Consider the following 18289-nt stretch of genomic DNA (forward strand, 5'->3'; position numbering starts at 1 on the left):
ATTGGGAGGTGTTTTAAAACATAGGAAAGCACTTGAAATATGAGGAACGAAAATCTTGTGAAATATTGTAATTAATGGTGGCTGCTGTGTAAGTTTAATGATTGGGAAAAGTGTCCGGAGAATAGAACCTTGAAGTATAACACTTCGTTGTTTCTAAAGCGAGAAGAGCAGGAGAAAAATAAAACTCTACAAAGATCATTGAATCATTTCAGTTTTACAGGCAGGGCGGTTTGAACTTCAACAAACTGAGAGAGAGTTAACTGATAACACACAGGTCACAGTAAACTTGCTGAAGTCTGCAAGATGCTTTCTTCATTAACCTTCTTTGTGGGTATCTGTTTAAGCATGTTGCAGTTTTAGTAGCTCTTTGTTGTGTGGTGCAGTGATTTCACAGACTGTTAAATCATGAGAATCCATGGACTCAAAATGTGCATTTTGTGATAATACAGAAGATCATGAGTAATTTAGTTCTTTACTGCGTGAATGTGATGGTAAAATTTTGTGTGTAGTAGCTGTTATTTCTCTTTCTAGCATGCTAGCTTTATTCCGGCATTCAGACTTGCACAACTCTGTGATGGGCTGTGTTTCATCACTATGTACTAAATTTGGCTCTTGTGTGTCCACACCAAGTAAAGAACCCTGGTTTTGGGATAACAGTTGTAGCACCCCAGATGAGACGCTATTAAAAGCCTTGCCCGATCCAGCTTGCTGCAGTGGCGGGGGGGGCCGGTGCCGATGGGGCTCCAGCGCGCACTGACCTGTTTTGTCAGGGAGACCCAGCGGCACCGCTACCTGGCTGAGCAGTAAGCAGTTCAAAGGTGCAATGCTAAAATCGAGATATTGTCTTCAGTAAGTATAACTGTGATCCATCTGCATATTTGAACTTGGTATTTGGTTTTCATATCTGAACTCAGTATTTTAGTTTGCGTATATATATGTTTGGTACCAAAAGAATTTTGTTTGGGGAGATAACTACAAAATGGGAATCGGTTCCACTGCTAAAATTCCACCTTGTTCCCCCTTAGGAAATATTCTGAAAAAATAAAACTTGAAATGATACTGTACTAAAATGTGGCTTAAATGTGGAATTCAGGGTTTCAGTGCTGTATTGCAATTAATGTTGTTTTGCAGAACTTTGGAAAAAATTTGGTGAAGTATGGTACTGTAAGTTAATTTGCCATTTTTGAGACCAGAAAAGAATTTAAATTGTTACATTCTGATTCACATAGAAAAGAAAAGAAAAGAAAAGAAAAGAAAAGAAAAGAAAAGAAAAGAGAAGAGAAGAGAAGAGAAGAGAAGAGAAGAGAAGAAAAGAAAAGAAAAGAAAAGAAAAGAAAAGAAAAGAGAAAATAACTAAATGCTATGATGGATGTGGCCTTGGTATTGTATGAGGTTGTATTTAAAAGTTGCTAGAATATGAACTAATTTGGATCTAGAGAAATGGAATAATGGATTGATGTTTAATATGCTGGTTTTTGACATCTGTAAATTTCAAAAGGTAAATGGGGCTGAGGAATGTAACTATTACTGAGCTACTTGGAATTGCGTATAAAGTGCATTATGGTTGGAATGAAATGGGAAAACAAAAAAGCAAAATATCCCAGGCCTGTGTCGAGTTGCGAGATAAACTCAGCTCATTGTAACTGAGGAGTTTTCCAGAGCCTCCCACTTCGTACCAGCGAATACGCCAGCTGCGTGGCCTTGGCTACATCTGAACTGTAGCAAGAAGAGAAAGAAGAAAAAAAGAAAAAAAAAAGGAAAAAACCCGTTTTCCCACTGCTAAGCGGAGAAAGGGGGGCTTTACTCCCCCCGCTCTGTTTTTTTTCTCTGGAGTATTGTCATCCATCCTTGTTGTGGCACTGTGTTGCTTCTCGGCTTTGAATCAGGGGTTGTTGGTGATGTTTCTTTTTGCTTCTATCTTGTCTCCTAGGTTTTGGCACATCTGGGGAGAGAGCTCATCCTTTTACCTCCTTGCTGAAGTCAGTCTTTTCACACTGGTCAGCTTTGGGGAGGTCAGAATGCTCAGTGCTTCTCTGGGTCAGAGTGGTACTGATTTGAGTGCAGACAGGTTGGTTTGATGTGGAGTTCGAACTGATTTGTTTTCATGCTAGACTGGAGATCCTGCCATCCCAGATGGGGGCGAGAGGTTTTATTCCGTCCCCCAGTAATGTTACTGCTAGAGAACTGTAATACTGCATGAAGGAGTCTGAGGGTTGAAATTTAAAGGCATTGCCAGTGGGTCCATAGTTCTAATGAAGCTGGGAAATTAAACCAAATTTTTTTTTTAATAGACTTATTTTGTGGTAACTGGTTGTAAGAGACTTCTTAGTAAATTCACCGTGTTAGTTTTTGAGGTCATGGGAGAGAATGAAAGAAAGGCCGTTTTGTGAGACCAATAGAATGCCAAATTTGGAACAAAGTTTTAATACATGAATTCTTGTAGTTGCCAGAAAGCCCTATACCTCTCTTGGATCAAGACTTGTTAAGTAAATTGTAAGCTCAAATAATGTTTTCTGAGAATCCTGTTCAGTTGCATGTCTTACAAGAAGCTGCTTGGATGGTGCAGATCTGCTTGCTGCAAGTGAGAAATCTCCAAGGAAATTTCAAATGCTGTATTTCCACTGATATTAACAGCCAATGTTTTGATAAAGCAAATACTACACTGATAGATCTGAAACAGGACTTCGATCCGGTAGAGGGAAAACAATATCCAATAAATATGACAGCTAAAATGGAGTTGGAAACTTTGAGGACTAAATTTATGACAACCTTGCAGGTTGACTGCATTCGATTGGACTTGCAGATTTGTCTGTTTATAGCTACAACATAGAAAAAACCTGTGGTTGTTGTGGGACAGTATGATGAGATTGCTAACAGACTGATATACTGATTGTTACTCTGATCAAGAAATGCAGGGAATGAATTTAAGTCTCAATAGACCATAATCCTTTTGTCATACATGTACCAGTTGTGAAATTTAATTTTGATGTTTTTATTTGCAATCTATGTCCTTGCAAATTGCACTAGCTGATTTTCTTAACAGCACAGCTTTTGGCATGCATAAATGTAAAATGTAAATTGCTGCAGAACCTGCAAGTCTCTAACATCAGGTCACAGACCATACTTGTATCTGGTCTGATCCTACATACTTGCACAGTTTTTGTTGATGGTTCTGGGAAGTCTCATAAAGCTGTAGTGGTCTGGCATGAAGATAACAATTGGCATCATTCTGTAAAAATTATTGAAGGTTCAACCCAATTAGCAGAACTTGGCACAGCTTTACATTACTTAGAGCTTTTTAAGGAGGAACCTCTAAATTTGATTTGTGATTTTGAGTACATAGTCAAGGTCCAGTGCACATATCTGATTCTTAACTGGTTTTTTGTTTTTGTTTTTTCTCTTTTTTTTAAACAAAAAGGGGGGAGAAGTAGGGAAAACACCACAAAACCAATTGTCAAAAGTATTGTATGTGATGAATCACTTATATCTAAGTGGTGCAGCCCAAATTTACCCTGTGATGAAACACTTTGCATGTGTGACCCAAAAAACATGCTAAATCAGAAAGAACCTACATTAGTGTGGCAGAATGCAAACCCCCCTTTCTTCCCCTCCCTCCTTCATCATGGAAGGAGTAGGCACATCTCCCTCTCTCTCTGAGGCTAACAGCTTCTTTTGTTTGGCCCCAGAGCACCCTGGCCAGGGCCATTAGGAGAAGGGATTGCCAAGGCGCCAGTGAGCCGCTGGGCACCTGTGACCAGTGTGGGGGATGTTTGGAGGCTTCAGGGGCACCCCACACACGGTGTGGGGGTGCAGAGAAGCTTCTAGAATGCCTACAGTCAGGTCTGATCAGCCAGTATAAAAACGGGACTCTCTCGTCGAGACGCGGCCCATTGTCACCGGTCTCTCGGAGCGCGAGCTGAAGATGCTGCCGCCGAGAGCCCCCCCTCCCCAGGATGGAGACTCCGCTTGCCTTGCAGCCACGTGTGTGAGTAAAACTTCTCGCAAGATTGCGAGTATGTTTATCCTTTCCGTGCATAACTTGTTACTTGGGAGAAGAGACTGACACCCACCTTGCTACAACCTCCTTTCAGGCAGTTGTAGACAGCAATAAGGTCTCCCCTCAGCCTCCTTTACTCAACAGCCCCAGTTCCCTCAGCTGCTCCTCATAAGACTTGCTCTCTAGACCACTCACCAGCTTCATTGAACCCTTTTCTGAACTACCTCCAGTACCTCAATGTCTTCCTTGTAGTGAGGGGCCCAAAACTGAATACAGTATTCAAGGTGCAGCCTCACCAGTGCCGAGTACAGGGGACAATCACTTCTCCAGTCCGGCTGGCCACACTGTTCCTGATACAAACCAGGATGCTGTTGGTCTTTTTGGCCACCTGGGCACACCGCTGGCTCATGTTCAGTCAACTGTGGATCAACAAAGAATCACAAAATAGCTGGGGTCAACACCCTCAGGTCCCTTTCTGCCGTTCAGCTTTCCAGCCACTCTTCCTGTAGTGTTGCATGGGGCTGTTGTGACCCAAATGCAGGACCCAGCACTTGGCCTTGTTAAACCTCATACAATTCGCCTCAGCCCATCAATACAGCTGGTCCAGATCCCTCTGTAGAGCCTTCCTACCCTCAAGCAGATCAACACTCCCACCCAATTTGGTGTCATCTGCAAACTTACTAAGGGTGCACTCAATGCCCTTGTCCAGATCATTGATAAAGAGATTCAACAGAACTGGCCCCAATACTGAGCCCTGGGGAACACCACTCGTGAGTGGCTGTCAACTGGATTTGGCTCTGTTCACCACAACTCTTTGGGCCCAGCCCTCCAGACAGTTCTTTACTCAGAAAGAGTACGCCCATCCAAGCCATGAACTGGCAGTTTCTCAAGGAGAATGCTGTTGGAAACAGTGTCAAAGGCTTTACTAAAGTCTAGGTACAGAACATCCACAGCCTTTCCCTCATCCACTAAGCAGATCACCTGGTCAAAAAAGAAGATCGGGTTGATCAAGCAAGATCTGCCTTTCATAAACCTGTTTTGACTGGGCCTGATCATATGGTTCTCTTGTAAGTGCCGTGTGATGTTACTCAAGATCATCTGCTCCATGACCTCGCCCAGCACCGAGGTTAGACTGACAGGTCTGTAGTTCCCTGGATTGTCCTTCCGGCCCTTCTTGTAGATGGGTGTCACATTTGTCAACTTCCAGTCAACTGGGACCTCCCCGGTTAGCCAGGACTTCAGATAAATAATTGAAAGTGGCACGATGAGCATTTCTGCCAACTCCCTCAGTACCCTTGGATGGATTCCATCTGGCCCCATAGACTTGAGTGTGTCTAAGTGGTGTAGCAGGTTGCTAACCATTTCCCCTTGGATCCAAGGGAGCTTCATTCTTCTCCCGCTTACTGTCTTCTGGCTCAGGGTGCTTTGCACCTGGACCACAACTGGTTGTACTATTAAAGACCGAGGCAAAGAAGGCATTAAGTACCTCAGCCTTTCCCTCATCCTCTGTCACTATGTTTCCCGATGCGTCCACTACAGGGCGCAGATTCTCTTTAGCCCTCCTTTTGTTGCCAATGTATTTATAGAAACATTTTTTGTTCCCTTTTACAGCAGAAGCCAGGCCCAGCTCTAGTTGGGCTTTGGCCCTTCTAATGTTCCCCCTGCATAAATTCACAGCGTCCTTGTTACCTGTCCCTTCTTCCGAAGGTCAGAAATTCTCCTTTTATTCCTGAGTTCTAGATGAAGCTCTCTGTTCAGCAGGGCTGGTCTTCATCCCCATCGGCTCATCTTTCAGCACATGGGGACAGCCTGCTCTCATGCCTTTAAGACTTCCTACTTGAAGAGCTACCAGCTTTCCTGGACTCCTTTACCTTTAAGAACAACCCCCCAAGGGGCTCCTAAACAGGTCAAAGTCTGCCCTTCAGAACTCCAGGGTAGTAGTTCTGCTGATCCCCCTCCTTACTTCTCCAAGAATAGAAAACTCAATCATTTCATGGTGACTATGCCCAAGATGACCTCTGACCATCACATCACCCACAAATCCTTCTCTGTTTGCAAACAGGTGGGGTGCCTTCCCCAGTTGGCTCACTGACCAGCTGTATCAGGAATTTGGACACTCCAGGAGTCTCCTAGACTGTTTCTTCTCTGCTGTGTATTTCCATCAGACATCTGGTAAGTTGAAGTCCCCAGTGAGAACAAGGGGTAGTGATCACGAGACTTCCCCCAGCTGCCTGCAGAATATTTTGTCTGCTTCTTAATCCTGGTTCGGTGGTCTGTAAGAGACTCCCACCAGGATATCTGCCTTGTTGGTCTTCCCCCTGATTCTTACCCATAAATGCTCAACCCTATTGTCACCATCATTAAGCTCTAGACAATCAAAACACTCCCTAACATACATGGCTACCCCACCTCCTCTCCTTCCTTGCCTATCCCTTCTGAAGAGTTTATAGCCATCCAATGTAGCACTACAACTGTGGGAGTCATCCCACCATGTTTCTGTGATGGCAACTACATTGTAGTTTTTCTGCCGCATGATGACTTCCAGCTCCTCCTGTTTGTTGCCCATGCTGTGTGCATTCATATAGATGCAGTTCAGCTAGGCTACTGATCCCACCAACTTTTTGCACTGAGAAGCCCTAATTCCTTTTTGATCCTTCTCAGGCTCTTCTGTGGTTTCTAACATCAATAACCCTTGTGCCTTTGCTACCACATGGCCCTCCATCCCCTGCCTCCAATGAGAGGGCAGACAAAAGGGCCTTGCTAGCACCCCATCCCTCACACTTTGGTATGGTACCCTTGGGTTTGTCTCTGTTGTGCCCAGTTTTCTCCTTTTCCCCTGTTACGATCCATTTGGTGATGGACTTGTGATGGTTCGTTTACCTTGATCTCGAAGCACAAAATTGAGGTAACCAAAATGCCAAGGGGTTATAATTGAATCAAACAGTGTTACTTTATTATTTTGCCCGTAAAGTAGCATGCAATAGAGAGAGAGTAGAGAAAAAGGGAAAGAAAAAAAGAAAAAAAAGGGAAAAAGAGGATTTTAATTACCACCACCGAGTCCCAAAGGTGTCCCTCTGGTCTTCGGTCCCGTAGAGTCCTGCCGGTCCTGCGTCGTGATCCGGGATCCTCTGGTGGGAAGATCTTAACCATGTCCAGTCGGGAGTCATCTTTTATGCTTCTTCACCCCCCCTCATTCCCATTGTTTGAGGCCAATCTCCACCTTTGTTTCACAATCCAGGCTTAATTGCGCAGGCCCAAAAAGTCCCCGCTTTGCTTGCCAGGACCCATCTGCGCCTGCGTTGCCTCGCATTCAGGGTGACCTCAGGATCCTTGGCGAGCTTCTGGGCATGCTCTTCTTCGTTGTCCTTAGTAACAGGGAGGCGGTGGGGGGCAAGTTTGGCTGAAGCAGCAGGTGAAAATCCATCTTCTGGACAACGGCTATTGTCCCCGGGTCGGAGAGACCTGTATAACACAGTTCCTTTTAGGAGGTGGGGACAAGCTTGGCTGAGGCAGCAGGTGAAGTCCACACAGCAGCTATTGTTACCAGTAGCCCCCGAGTTGGAGAGACCTGTGCAACACAATTATTCTCCTCGGGCCTCTCTCCAAGTCATTGTCCATCTGTTCTTGATGGTGATGTTCAGACAAATCTTCAGATCGACTCTTACACCACCCCGTGACTGAACATTGTTATCAGGAGCTCGTGGCAGCAACATGATCCTCAAAGAGAGACAGAAAGTATAGAGGAAGAAAAAGGAAAGGAAAAGTGGTTTATATGCACGCAATCCGCTTTGTATGAATGGTTTTATGGATGTCTCCATTGGAGGGCACACTAAACAAATTGTGTGCATTAAGTATAGATGTCAAATGTGTCAAACGCTTTAGCATTTTGCAATTCAAAACATACAATACCGCAGAGAGAACAAAACCTATCAAAACTAATACCAAGAGAACAACAATGGGGTGACACAACTTGTTCAGGATGCCTGTAGCAGTAGGTGACCACCTGAAAAGTATGTCCCACCACTTATATTCTGTGTCTTTTTCTACTCTTCTCAACACACTGTGAATTTCTTCAGCATTGTGGTGAACAGTTATCAAGGTTTTCTGTCCATTTACTCAAACTTCTTCAAAGATCTTGATCAAGTCTTGGTGTTGCAACAATTGCTTTACCAATGTGAGATTCATCCTGATAGATGTAGGCAGTAATTCATAAATCAGTGTGTAATTAGATTGCATAAGTTGATGAGATATGACTGGTGTTAAATAAGAAAAATCACATCCAGTAATTTTAACAAAATTACAAACACAAAAATTTGAATTATTTCTAATATTTACCATCACTCTATCTACTAATATAGAGTTACAAGTAGTCCTCAAGCACACACAACCTTTGCCAATATACACTAATACTTTGAGAGGCGGAGGAACACGCAGGTCGACTCAATATGAGTGATAAAGCATAGTTTGATTTATTAGCCCAAATAGCATATACTTATACAGTTCACGATAATTATGCATACCTGTGACCTACTAATTGGCTTAAGCTCTAACAGTCACATTTGCATGGTCCTCCTACTTGCAGCTGCTAGCTATGCTTATTCTACATTCTTGTGCTGTTGAAAGCTGTTTGTGAAACTCTGCGAAGGTCTCAGTGACCTTGCTGATTTTACTGAAACAGTCAGCGGTTCTCACTGCGGCCTAGTCTTGCTACTTATGCTAAGACCTTCAGAATAGGCTCTGCTCACACAACTGCTTCGTAGACCCACATCCCCCATTTCCAAGCCATTCTCCAACATTTCCCCCTTTTTCTTTTTGTACAAGCAGAGCCTGATTCACTATTTGCTCAAACATTCTTTTAAAGCAAGAGAGAGCACAGCTTAAACACAATAACCCTATAGCTACTATAACTAAGATAAGCAACACACTTTGTAAAAAGCTCTTAAACCACCCTTCTAACCCTAGCCAGTTTGTTAACCCCTCCAAGCCGAAAAGCCCTATATCTTCTTGAATCTTCTGGGTGTAGTCCATAAGCTGTTGAATTTCCTTATGGATTGACTTCGATTTATCTTCCAGGTCTGTGAGCATTTATAACACTGAATTAGGATCCATGGTTTACATCTGAAACAGTCCTCACAACTTATCTCCCTCCTGTCCATCTGCATCCATTGAATCTTTGTTGTCTTTATTTAGTCATGGCTTGACCCACTTCGCGGGAATCCACTTCGATCCTTGGCCTGTAATGACACAAACATAACGTTTCCCCAGGTTATCAATTGATGTGACCTTTTCCATTGACTAGTGATTTGACCATAACTAATGTAGGTTCTTTCTGATTTAGCATGGTTTTGGGTCATACTTGCAAAGTATTTCATCACATACAATGATTTTGACAATTGGTTTTGTGGTGTTTCCCGTACTTCCCCCCACCTTTTTAAAAAAAAAAAAAAACAAGAAACAAACAAACAAAAGTTCAGAATCAGATACGTGCGTTGGACCTTGACTATGTACTCAAAATCACAAATCAAATTTAGAGGTTCCTCCTTAAAAAGCTCTAAGTAATTTAAAGCTGTACTAAGTTCTGCTAATTGGGTTGAACCTTCAATAGTTTTTACAGAATGATGCCAATCGTTATCTTCACACCAAACTACTACAGCTTTATGAGACTTTCCTGAACCATAAACAAAAACTGTGCAAGTATGTAGGATCAGACCAGATACAAGTATGGTCTGTGACCTGATGTTAGAGACTTGCAGGTTCTGCAGCAATTTACATTTATGCATGCTAAAAGTTGTGCTGTTAAGAAAACCAGCTAGTGCAATTTACAAAGACATAGATTACAAATGAAAAAAAAATCAGAATTAAATTTCACAACTGGTACATATATGACAAAAGGATCATGGCCTATTAAGACTTAAATTCATTCCCTACATTTTCTTGATCAGAGTGACAATTGGTATACAACAGTCGGTATATCAATCTGCTAGCAATCTCATCATACTGTCCCACAATAGACACAGGTTATTTCGTAGACAAATCTGCAAATCTAACTGAATGCAGTCAGCCTGTAAGGTTGTCATAAATTTATTCTTCAAAGTTTCTAACTCCATTTTGTCTGTCATATTTATTGGATATTGATGTCCCTTACTGGATCGAAGTTCTGTTTCAGAAGTGTAGTATTTGCTTTATCGAAACATTGGCTGCTAATACTAGTGGAAATACAGCATTCGAAATTTCCTTGTAGATTTCTCACTTGCACAAGCAGATCTGCACCATCCAAGCAGCTTCTTGTAGGACATGCAACTAAACAGAATTCTCAGAAAACGTTATTTGAGCTTACAATTTGCTTAACAAATCTTAACCCAAGAGAGGTATAGGAATGTGACAAAATCTAGACTCTACTCACACAACTGCTCCGTAGACCCACGTCCCCCATTTCCAAACCATTCTCCAACATAATACCATTTCTCGATTGTCAGGACGAACCTCAAAATGACAAACATTCTGCTCAGAGTCCAGACAAATGTCTTGAGAACTAATTGTATTACTTTCACAGATGAATCCTTGCTGTTCCCGCACAATACAAGATTCTAAATTGACAGTTTGCCATTTTTCATCCACTTTTCAGGCCCATACTCTGTGCTCGAAAGGATAGAGTACAGCTCTGTTGTGGTTCAATCCTAATGCAATGATAGCGTAAATTACGTATATTGAAGTATTGTGTATGGTTAACACAAAGGTCGTGGCAGTGTTTGTGATGGGGTTATAAGTGAAGTTTACCAAAGTCCACCAGGACTGCAGTTCTTTCTCAAATTCATTGGCACTGTCCCAAACAATTTTCCGAATTTCAGTAGGGAAAGCACCTTCTTCACCTTCTCTTATGATCAAGGTGTGATTGCATCCACAGTTGTGCCTGAATACAACTGATTGCCAAAGAAAGGTTATTTTGGACCACACCAAGTGCATCTATTATCAATTCATGGTCTTTTACATTTACTTTTTCCCATTTTGGTAACACTTTTTATAACAGTCACTGGTTAGTTCCCAAAGCCAATAGGGAAGACCTCAAGGGCAGTTGCAATTTTGCCAAATCACTAGTTGTAGTAGTCAATTTATTCATTAATATCTCTGAATCAATACCAGTTAGAACTTCCAATCCTGTCACCAACACACCAGTTAGGTCTCTCGGTGTTCTATTAGGAATTTGTTTCCTCAGTCAGGTTGTTCACCCTTTGAAAGAGGTCCTTAAGAAAGGAGAGTAGGCTGGCTGAATCTCAGAAACCTTATTTTGCATTAACACCTCAACACGCTTAAGAGACCATTCTGGATTGAACAACATTTGTTATTGGCCTATATTTTTGATCACATATGGTCCAATTTCAAAAATTTTCGGATCGGGTACAGCTATTGGTTGGGTGGTAGGTGTCACGACCTCTATCCTGAGTTCCCTCCAATGTTTGGTATTATTTTTACCACACATTACTTTATGAGTATATTGTATTGCAGTCAAGTTTTGTTGGAACGATAAAGGACTCAGCACTCCGATGTGAATCACGCAAAGCCGTTTATTACAGAAACAAGCCTCCTTATATATGCAACTATTTTCTGATCACGCATCCACGCTCCAATCATGCATTCGCTAATTGGATATTGTCTATGTTCACGAGCTGGAATCTCACTGCTGATAGGTCCATTGATTTACATCTTGTTGAGTCCCTGTTATTGTAGAAATGCCTCACTCCCACAGCAGGTCCTGTTTTCAGCTTTTCGAAGTGGCCTTGAGATTCCTTTGGGTCTGACTAATTCAACAATAAATCTCCATCTAACAGAAACCCCTCCACAAAGTTTAGCCAACAATTTTGGCTTTGTTTTTCACATGATAGAGTAGAGCCATGTAGTCCAATTCTATAGCTGTTTACTGGTTCAGTGAGGGATTCAGTAATCAGTCTACATTGCATGGAGAAGTTGACACCCTGGACCACCATAAAAGAGCGTGAAGCTTTATTTTTGTCATTGTGTGAAAACGCTGTCTTTGTTGTGATAGGTGACTATTGCAACAAATGTCACTGGAGGTTTGGCGACAGCATTTATTTTAAATTTGAATTTTAGGCCTAGTAGTTCTGATCGGTTGGCGTGATTGTTTCGCCAATTACACACCACCCGGATGGTCCTTGTTAAAGTGAAGTTGCACCAACAATCAGTTTCTGCATCCTTGCAGGATTTAGTAATCTCCACATTGTTGGTACTTGGGTCCAAGGTGGTATAGTTGCCGATGTACTTTTGGCGACAACACGAGATGAGAGAATTTTGTTTATTACATTTCCACTCTGCAGTGGCACAGAGTTTCGCTGAGATGTTAGGGTGAATTTTGGTTGTCGAATTTAGATCTAAAAGGTTTCCAGTAACTGTAATTGAAGAGGCTTTCTCATGGTTAGATCCTTCCACCTTTCTGCATCCTATTTTAATTTTTTCTCCATTTGTACCATTCAGGACTCTAACCCAATCCTTCCTATCCCACTTCCATTCATATGGGCAATACACTTTATCATCAGGTATTACTATAGTAGCTAAACTTGGAAAGTGGTCTTCAGGATACAGTCCTAGAGAACTAGTGTATATAACAGTAGCTTTGGACCAAGGCCATTTAGTGTATTTTTGGTTATGGGTAGGTGAGAAGATGCAGAAAAGTATTAGTAGTCTAATTATACTATTGGTCATTTTGACAAATTAAGCCTTCAGATTTGATTCTTGAATGATTCGTGATATTCTCTGTGTCCCTCGGAGTTCTCCTGCAAAAGGAAAACAAACAGGGCTTGCCTCCTCGAGGCAAAAATAATTAAAATTATGGAATTATCCAGTGGGTATTTATCTGGTGTTCCTTACCCGGGGCATGAGAGGCTACCCATGCATTTGCATTTAAAGGGGTTTTCAATGCTAGTGATACGCTTTCCACAGTAGGGAGTTCCACCAGGACTCGTTGTCCTGGGAAATGGGCTGGATCTTTGGAATCATTCGGTCCCTTTAAAGAGGGAATCAAGGAAGGGGCTTTTGGGCAGAAAGCAGTGATTTTGGGGCATCCATTTACCCCCCACCTGTCATTTACGCTTGTGATAACTTGCCACAGACGAGTATCCCAGTTACCCTCATGAGGTTTCAAAAGCCGTTTCAAGAGGCTGTCAGTTCTTTCTACAGTTCCATTAGCTGGTGGGTAATATGGGGTGTGAAAAGTCCATTTAATCCCTTCACTTTGTGCCCAATCTTGTACAACTTTGGCGATGAAATGGGAACCGTTGTCAGACTGTATTTCTTGTGACTTTGGAAAAGTTCCAAACCATTCTCACAATGCTTTCACAGTGTTTTCACCTGTAGCTTTGCCAAAAGCTTCAGCTTGGACTAATCCTGATGTTATTTCCACCCCCACCAGTACAAAATGTTTACCTCCTGATTTCTTAAAGGGGCCAATATAATACACCTGCCAGGCATCCCAGAAACCTTTACCCTCCCTTAAATGTAGAGGGTTATCTTCTAAAGGGTGCCTTTCAAGCTGTCTCCAACATTGTTCACAGACCGATATGCAGGTTTTACACATTTCTTTGGTGACGGGCCAACCTCGGGCCAGAGCTTCACCATACAAGTCCTTAGCTCTGGTGTGTTTGCATTTTACATGTAACCATTCTAACAAGCATTCCCAGTCTTCTGAAATTTGGTCCTTTTGTACAGGGGCCAGTCTTGGTAATTCATCAGCTTGGTTATTCCATTCTCCTGCAGATCCCCCATCTACCTGATGAGAAGCTACCCAGTCCACAGCAAAGTTTCCCTTTCTAGCAATAAAGATTTCTTGCCATTTTTCTTTTTGCCACACTGGAATCCTATTAATTTCCCATCCGTTCTGTTCCCAGAAAGGAAGCCACTTGGTACACCCCTTAAACACAGCATAAGAGTCAGTATAAATGTGGACAGGAGAAGTAGTTTATGCTTCATGTTGGAAAACACTCCATACTGCAATTAATTCACCTACTTGTGCACTACCCTCTCCCTCTGTTATAATGTGTTCATCGGAAGAGGTATGGAGTGCTACTGCCCTGTATTTCCACACCTTTCCTTCTCTTTTAGCAGAAGCATCAGTAAACCAAGCACTAGCTGACCAATCATGCGAAAAGGGAGGTGCGACTTGGATTACTGAGGCAGGTTTATCTTGGTCATCGTCCAAGCTCTCCATTTCTTGTATAGCCAGATTTTTTAAAGCTCCTTCAGATACCGAGAAAATGTTACAATAGTGTTCAATCTGAGCATACCACTTTCATACTGAGGCCTTCTGGGCCACCCTGTCGGGGGGAGGGGTCCCAGAAGTGACTTCTTTTATGACTTTAAATGGGCCTCTTAATACGATTGGCTGCTGTCATGCAATCTTCTCTACTTCTACCAGAGCCAGACTAACAACAAACAAACCTTTCTCCCAAGCAGTGTCTCTCTTTTTGGCATCCCTAAAACCACCGGAGAAAAATCCCACAGGTCGGGTTGGACCTTCAGGACCTCTCTGCCATATATGAACTGATAAGCCTGATAAAGCAAACCCCCATTCAACCTGAAAAGGGTCTGTAGGGTGAATAGGACCAAGGACTTGATGAGCTGTTGCTTCAAAAATTAGTAATCACATAGCTTCTTCCTGAGAAGCTGTCCATTCCCATTTGACCTCCTTTCTTAGAAAATCATAAAGAGGTCTAGCAATGATGGAAAAATTTGAGATGTGTTTCCTCCGAAAGATCAACAGCCCTAAAACATGCTGCAAACCCTTTTTTGACTCAGGCATTTTGATCTGAACTAAGGAAGCAAGGGTGTCCGGCGGGATGCAGGTCATCCTTCCTTTCCACCAGATTCCCAGAAATTTTACTTCTTGTGAGGGCTTTTGGACCTTTTCAGGGGGAATTTGCAAACCCAGATTTTCTAAATGTGAAATTATATCCTGTTGGGTTGCCCCCACTTTCATTATTTCATTTCCTCCTACAAGAATATCATCAATGTACTGATAAACAGTTATGCCTTTGGGTTTGGGTATTTTTTCTAGCTCTTGGGCTAAAGCATGATGAGCTAATGTGGGAGAATGTTTGTACCCCTGGGGAAGTTGGGTGAAAGTGTATTGTTTTCTTTCCCAGGTGAACGCAAAATAATCTCTGTCTTCTGGTCACAATGGTATCATAAAAAACATGTCTTTAACATCTGTTGTTGCCATGATTGGATGAGCTTTTTCTTGTATCATGGTTATTAGTTCAGCCAGATCGGAGACTGCGGCGATTAAAGGATCGGTGTTGGCATTCAGCCGCTGAAAATCTATTGTAAGTCGCCACGTCCCATTGGGTTTTCTAACTGGCCACACTGGAGAGTTAAAAGGAGAATGGGTATTTATTACCACTCCTTGTTCTTGCATTTCTTGTATAACCAGTTTGATACCTTCTTTGGCACCCAGGGGAAGGGGGTATTGCTTAACGTTTGTGACCTGGCTATATGGGCGTGCAGGTGCAGTTTGCAGTAGTCTGACATGTAGCTGCAGCATTCCGAAAGTCCACAACAATCCTTCTGAATCTTCCCACTGTCTGCCTTTGAGGGTATCCATACCTAGCAAACTGTTTGGAATGTCTCCAATCACCATCTCAATAATGACTGTGCTCTCATTCCCCAGCAATAACAATTTTACTCAAACAACTTTCATAACTTCTGTCGACCCTAAAGCGTTAAGGACGCAAAAACGTCACCTCAAGGGAGAAACTCCACACCTTCCAGCATCTACTTCGCTTAGAGCAGAAATCTGTGCACTGGTGTCAATCAAAAAGGTTACAGGTGCACGCTTAGGACCCACTATAGCCGTGATCAATAAATCTCCCCCTCTAGTATGTGTGAGCTGTCAGATATAAATCCATCCTCCATTCCTCCGCTCACTACTAGGGAATGGAGGTTCTAGTTTTCCTGTTTCTGGGAGAGACTTTCATCCTCGGTGGGGGAGGGAGCTGAAGGTATAACAGGTAGGACTTCTTTCACGGTCTGTGAATGTTCTTTTGGATTTTGCCACCTTGATACTAGTTTACTAAGTTTATCAAGGGGTAAGCCCTCCATTATATCTCTGGGAACTCCCTTTTTAATTCCCAAAAATCACCATTGTTGTCAGTTCTTTGGTTGTTCTCCCTTTCCTGTTTTAATGTACGGATGCTCCTTTCTTGGGGCACCGATAGCAGCAGCAGTACTGGTAGAGAGGGGCAGATTCTTGACTTCAGTATGACGGATTCCTCTCAACGGTTCTTCTAGGATTTTTACTGGGCCATATTTCCCACTATAATCTATCAGTTCTTGTGCTACTTCCCCTCATGTCCACACCTTTTGAGTATTTGGTTGGTTGGGGGAAGTCGGGGCAGGGGTGAAGGGGGAATCTATGCTAGTATTAGCTCCATCTCTCTGGTTCCCATTTCTGTTACCCTGGCTTCTAATCACACCTTCCAACCTTTCTACTGGGCTCATTAATGTGATTGTCATTTGAAGGTTAATCCCAGTAGATTTAAGTGACTCTGGAAGTCCCCTTATCAAGGGAGTCATCAGTCATCATGTCTGGATTCACTGGCAACATCATTGGGAATTCACATTTGGGAATTAATTTCTTTTTATGTATCATTTGTAAGCAGGCTGATTTGTGTACACTTTCTAACAATTGATCAGGTGTGCCAGTGATTGCCAAGGGCTTTCCCCCGTCTAAAGGGTTTAGCCCTCCAGCCCAATAAGCAGCTTGATGGGTTAGGGACCATGGGGCATGTCACCACTTGTTAAGAAAACTCCGTGCCCCCAGTAACCATTAGCTTCTTGTTCACTTAACTGAATTTGGTCTCCCCCAGTTAGGGATACATGCCACATGTATTCAGTTTCAGATTATTTAGGAAGGTGGCTGTACTCTTTCTTTAGTTTGGCCAGCTCAGTGGCAGTGTAAGGTGTTTGCTTAGTTGTAATGTGAGGGTCAGCATCCCCCTCATTTGCATGAAAATATTCTGTTTTCACTAAGGGACTCACGTGTGGATATTCGTCATAACGTTTTCCCATCTCCTCCAATTCTTTCTGAGGGTAAATTTGATTTATTTGTTGGATACTTTTCTCCTCTAACTCCTGCTGCCTCAGCACTCCTGTGTTTTTTAAACATTCTTCCTTTAGAGTAGCTTTTAATGAGTGGTTTTCTTTCCTCTCTTTTTCTAAATGTTGAAAACAATTTTCTACTTGTTGTCCTAAACTGGAGGTTGTTTTTTGCAAAACCTGCACTAGATTTTCAAGGGATTCTATAATTTTGCTTTCATTACTACATCACCTGAGGCGATCTTCAATCGCTGCTACTAGGCTAGCTCCTAGGACAGCACAGACTACAGCTTTATCTTTATTTGATCTAAACTTAGACTTAGTCTGTAAAGAAATCACTCGGTCTACTACACTCTGTAAATCAGCCCAATTACCACGAGCCCAGTCTTCTCCAGGTACGGAGGGTCGAGTCCTATACTTTGCTAAAAGTGTGTAGAACGAGTCTTGATCTTTCACTAACCAAAAATCTTGATTATCAGCTTTTTCGATCATTCTTATTATGAAGGGGCGGAACCTACTTCAGGAAGGCACAACTTAGTTACAAAAACCGCAGCAACTGGTGTGTCACCCTTCTCTTACCCAAGTGGTTGAAGGGGCCAAAAAATCTGCTATGGGAAGGTTCAACTTAGTTACACAAGATTGACCCTTCACTCTCCCTAGCAGACAATTCTCATCAACATGAGAGCAACACCCCTTTTGCACTTTGAGATCTTTTGGTTTGATTCCAAGAGACAGAGCCCTCTACACTACCTGCACTCCTCTATTTCCCAGAATCCTATCCGTGATGCCAATTTAATGGCACGGTCCATTCGGTGATGGACTCGTGATGGTTCGTTTACTTTGATCTCGAAGCGCAAAATTAAGGCAATCAAAATGCCAAGGGGTTATAATTGAATCAAACAGTGTTACTTTATCATTTTGCCTGTAAAGCAGCACGCAATAGAGTAGAGAAAAAGGGAAAGAAAAAAAAGGGAAAAGAGGATTTTAATTACCACCAATGACTCCCAAAGGCGTCCCTCTGGTCTCCGGTCCCGTAGAATCCTGCCAGTCCTGTGTTGTGATCCGGGATCCTCTGGTGGGAAGATCTTAACAATGTCCAGTCGGGAGTCATCTTTTATGCTTCTTCACCGCCCCTCATTCCCATTGTTTGAGGTCAATCTCCACCTTTGTTTCACAATCCAGGCTTAACTG

This window comes from Patagioenas fasciata, chromosome W, assembly GCF_037038585.1.
Source record: "Patagioenas fasciata isolate bPatFas1 chromosome W, bPatFas1.hap1, whole genome shotgun sequence".
In the NCBI taxonomy this organism is placed as follows: Eukaryota; Metazoa; Chordata; class Aves; order Columbiformes; family Columbidae; genus Patagioenas; species Patagioenas fasciata.